We start from the raw sequence: 5505 nt of genomic DNA on the forward strand, positions 1-5505 counted from the left end.
GTTAAGTTTCTTAAATTTCAAAATTGCCAGTCCATCCTATGTGTCCATACAAAATATTTTCACAATACAAAGCAACAGCAATATCTTACTTTAAAAATTCATGGATTCCATGGTATTCTTCCAAGTGAATTGCCTGACTTTGATGTCAAAATATATTCGAGTTGTTTGTATACATCTATAATGATTTCTATAGAGTTTGTGATTTTTTAAATCATAAATAATTTTAACTTATCTGTTGAAATGAGTAATACAGAAAGTAAAGATATTTCTGGTGCATGTCTGAAAAAAGTATATTTAAAAATATTTAGTATTCTGTTTGTGAAATGTCCATAACCTATTTCATTCTCTCCTAGATATAATCCTTTGAATTCGACATTGTTTTATAATATATAGGTTCATTAATAAATGTGTCCTTTCAGATTGCATTCCATATAGAAACAGTTTAAGATTCCTTTAATTCCTAGGTCCTTAAAGAATTTTATTTCTTTAGGATAAATGACAATGTTATCTTATTTCAAAAGTTTTATAAAGGTTATGCTATGTAAAGGAATTTGTAAAAAGTGAAGATTGAATGATGTCAAACTAACTTTTATTTCTATGAATTACATGTATTCTTACACTTGTATATTTGTAATCAACTTTTTAATAACTGTTTTTAATTTCTTGCATCAGAAGAATGAAAAATATGCAATACTTCACAAATTTTCATATCATCCTTGTACAAGAGCCATGTAAATCTCTGTATTGTAATTTGGGTAGACGTGCTGCTGAAGCATCCTGGAAATTTAAGTAGTTAATGATGCAATCTTAAGACAGGCATATATCTTTGGTTGCCTATTTGTAAGAAGGAAACCTTATTGTTCCCAAAATTGCAGTTCATCTTATTTCTGTAAAATTCTGTGTATGGTGGAAAAAACTTATGTTTGTTCAATTGCTCACATTTGCAATTTTTTCAATGACTATTTTAAGTCTTTTTCATTTGAAATTGGATCAGACTTTGCAGCCTTTATATCTAGGTCCAAAGATGATGGATTTTCAAGTACTTATTTATTAACTGATTTAGCTTTGTGGAGATAATGGAGTCAAAGTAAGCCTTGCTTAAAAGCTACTTCTAAACTTCTGCAGCTTAAAATCTCCCAAATGAGGTCTTACTGGCACAAATGTCTTCCTGACCCTTTATCCTTGCTCCATGTAGGAACAGACCAACCAGAATCTTACCCTGACAGCATAGATTTTCTTATTGGAGCAAAACTAATCTGTTACAAGGGATCATAAAGAGACAAACAGTTCAGACAGTACTGTTCAGACTAGAAGGTATTTTTTTCAAAATATAATTGTTTATTACACACTAACATTTCAAAAGAAGCTAAAGCCAAGAAGGTGAAAAAATTGTTCATATGTATGATTACCTAATATCTTGGCCTGTCTACCATCCAAGCAGGCAGGGACTTACACCACTGATTTTCTATCACCAAATATATTCCATAGCTCCAAAAGAAGTCCATATGTTTCTCCTCGTTATTAGGCCTTAAATTGGTAATGTTTTAATCACAGTGTTTCCTCTTGCCTCTAGGCTGTATATCTCGGAATGGTAAAGCTTTAGCTCTAATTCTACCAAACACTGAGGTAGAGGTAATGGAATAATACTTTAAAACCGTTGCCTCTTGTGGCTCAGTGGTAGAGTGCTTGCCTTGCATGCCTGAGGCCCTGGGTTTGATTCCTCATCACCACATAAGCAGAAAGAAAAAAAAAACTGTTGCCTTTGATACCCTTACCACAACAGAACAATGCCATACATTTTCTAATATTATATATTATTATATATTTTATATTTATATGTGCTGATTTTATATTTCACACAGTGAATCTTATTAGAATTAATTGATAATTTGAAAAATTAATTGATATTTATTCCAATAAATAGATTGGAATATAAATAATCAGGATTAGAATATATATTAGAATATAAAAATTATCAATGCAATGTTTTCGGTATAAACTTGTGATAACTTCTAAATGTTCTTGGTCTTCTGAATTCACATGGTAAAAAAAACAATGTTGTTTGCTTCTAATCTATAAGGGATTTTACTTTGCTGCTCTGTTTATTGTTTTAACTCGCTGGTCCCAAACTGTTTTTCTCCATGTTTCTGAAGCATTCCTACTGATTATACTCAAATTTTTCTGATATGATGTCTAAAAGCTATTATTCTTCTACAGGATCCACGGGTCCTAGGATCCCAGGTCCCAGTTATCTGCATCATCAGATAACTAAGGCAAGGGTTCTCACCTACGTCCATGCAACATGCCAACAGAAAGTAATTGAAGACCCATCTCAATTTCTCATTTTCTATATTTCAGGGCCCCAATTCCTTGAAATGCAGGAATGCAATTTGGAAATCCAAGGCAACTTAAAATGCAAGATGAAATCACAAAATGTGAAAGTACAGTAATTCAAACTTTTAATTTTCAGATGACCATCATATATGATTGAACAAGACCACGAATGTCACTAGATCATTTGTAATACCCCTCTCCTAATGATTAATGAATAATTTCATTCCAGCATCAGCAGGCCAGAAAATAGTTCCTGGAACAATAGATCCATATTTGGTCTACCAATGCTAGGAATACTTGACATAGAGGTCAAATATAATTCAGAAAAACATTAATTGAGAAGATCCTTAGTGCTTCAAAACACTGATACTTCAGTAAAACTTGGTTCTATAGTATAAAAATGTTGTCATTGTCAAACAAATGATAACCTACATTTAATCTCCTGAAAGTATATTCCTTTTCAAATAAACTTTTAAAAATCACATTTGCCAAATAACACTTTACATGTAGATGATATTTAGTGACATAAATAATTTTTCAAGGGTAGGGAGCAAGTTACAATAGAGTTTATTTATTTACCCAGCACTAATGCCAAACAGGTTCATCCATTCATTAAAGTGTAGAAATTATACCCCCCATCATTTGTTTTTTCAGTAGGTGACTTCAAAAATTTGCTAAATAGATCAGCCTCCCATATTTCAAACCAAAACATTAGCTAATAAAGTAAATTTCATCACATACTAAGTACATTTTAAAAAATCACAAATAGTTCCCTTATCATATGGTGTTTTGTTTTCCCTATCTGTCTAACATAGTAAGAAATATGACTTTAAGTCTTGAATACGGGTACTCATCAGAGATTTGACAAACATAAAATCTTTCTTCTACTTCTATCATATTCCTCTACAATAGTAAATTTTAGTTTTCTTCTTTTTCCAAAACTTATTGGTAGTAGAAAATATTATCTCATGTAAAATAAAATAACCACAAACCACAGTGCAAAGCCATTTATAAAACTGGTACTTAGGAATACATTCTAAGCATTTTTTAAACTTTCTTGTTGACTACAGTTCATTAAGCTCTTCCAATCATGGAGGCAGTTAAGATCAATGCTAAGGGTTTCGAGCATCTGTTGAGCATTCAGGGAGTGTAACCCATCTTCCTTGACAGCGGCCCGGTATTTTTGGGTCATGGGGGTACCATTGGTTAGGTCATGCAGATGTTCGGTGGACGTTTTCAGGGAACATGAACTGGGGTTCAATTATAGGCTTGGCTGTCGTTGCCATGGTAGATGTGGGGCCTGTGAACAACTGTTGTATTACAGGGGGAACAACGAGTTTTTGTTCTTGGGCAAAGTTGGATATCTCTGCCCAAGGATACAAAATTTTCTGAGAAGAATTCCCAGGCTTGCCTAAACAGCCAAAAGAAGTGATTGGGCAGGCTTCCTGTGACTGATAGTGTGGGGGAGGCGGTTTTAAAAGCATAGCTGGCCAGCCCCCTGGGTCACCTGTTAGTGGAAGTTGTTGGTTATCTGTGTTCTTGCTGGAATTGTTTGCTGTGTCACAAGAAGATGGGAGGGCTAAAGCAGCTTCGCAATTTTCCTTTTGTTCTGTTTCTTCTTGCAGCGAGGTGTTAAACACTTGCAGAGTTTCCCCTTCTTCTTTCCCTGATAGACAGGCTTGAATAGCTACTACAATGGGGTAAAAGATTAGGGGCAGCTCAGAGCCGTCACGTACTTCCTTTTTATGAACTGCCTGAAGGACGAGGGTCCACCTCTCTGGATCCCAAAGGGCCCCGGAGTCAATCCAGGGATACAATTCATTCACTATTTCCCATATTAATCTAGCTTCCTTTTGTAATACTTTTATCTGCCTACTCGGAGCAGGGCAACAAATGCTTGTGATTGAGGCTCTCCTGCTGCTGGGGGAAGGCTGCCCATGGAGGCACTAATTTTGCACTAGACCCTCAACCATCCATCTGCAGAAAGCGATCGAGCCACTCGTTGGGCACCACTTGTAGGGCTAGATCTCCAGCAGGAGGTAAGCATGAATGACTCACACAAGGAACACACGTTGGGAGAACAGGCTTGTGCAGGTCTTGTTTATTTCTGCACAAGGGAGGGATTATATAGCCCCAGTTTCCCAACCTCCTGAGTCCTTCCCAGCCAATTACTTAGTGGGGAGTTGATGTAAGGCACTTGTGATGGGCACTGCTTGGTGACAGGCACTGATTGGTCTTCCCGGGCTTGTAGGGAGCATGGACAGCTCATTTCTGGCAAGCTAGGCAGACATGCCTGTGGGTCACGTCTCTATTAGCAGGAAGTGTGCTTCAACTGCTACTCTAGCTGACTCAACCAGATCTGACCGGCTCTACCCACACTACATCTTCATGGTTTTCCTTTTAAAACTCTTTTATTTGGATGTGGAATTTATTTTCATGTCTTCATTCAATCTGTTCTGCATTGTAGTGAGCTAAATAGGCTCCGTAAAATCACTTTAGGTAGCAAAAATATTAAGACAATGAATATCAAAAAGTTTGGCCTCCCTCCACTCCTGAAGTCAATATGCTTAGCTAGGGCTTCTAAGAATGAGTTTTCTCGCCTTTTCAATTTGCTCAATTATTTTCTGATCCCAAAACTTTTTGGCTTATTTAATAAGTGATGTCCTCAATATTTCATGTTAATAAGGATATTACATATTTTAAACTACTAAAAAATGTGAAATCATTGGTTTCAAGTATCCAATCACATTTTTTTCTGTGGTTCAGTGCTTCAAGTGCAAAGACATTGTGGAAAGTATTACAAACAGAAAAGTGTAAACCCAATACCTTCTTTCAATGTTGAGGGCACTTTCTCCCTAAATATTTGGACCCAAATTATCTTTTTCAGAGAATTACTGTTTGGTAATTAAAGTCAATTCACAAATTTTGATGTCTTTTTTTTAAAGAACTTTGAATTTAAATTCCACTACAACCTTGTTTCACACAGTAAGAGTAGATTTCCTGGGTAAGGACAATTCTCAAGGGAACCTACAGGATTTATAGAAAGGTTTCTGAGGTTTGTTTATTGTGAAAATGAGCCATCTTCACCCACATTGCTCCCTCTCAGCAAAGTCTCCATGGCTTACTTTGCATGAACGCCTATTTTCCCAGGCAAATTTAAATTTTCATAAT

The 5505-nt window shown here is 35.7% G+C and overlaps 1 pseudogene; it reads right to left on the reverse strand.

Moving 5' to 3' along the window:
- Window positions 1–679: 679 nt before the first annotated feature.
- Window positions 680–776, reverse strand: LOC122100176 (annotated as a pseudogene).
- Window positions 777–5505: the final 4729 nt, after the last annotated feature.

This window comes from Dipodomys spectabilis, unplaced genomic scaffold (genome assembly GCF_019054845.1).
Source record: "Dipodomys spectabilis isolate Male_0828 unplaced genomic scaffold, ASM1905484v1 ptg000567l, whole genome shotgun sequence".
Lineage (NCBI taxonomy): Eukaryota > Metazoa > Chordata > Mammalia > Rodentia > Heteromyidae > Dipodomys > Dipodomys spectabilis.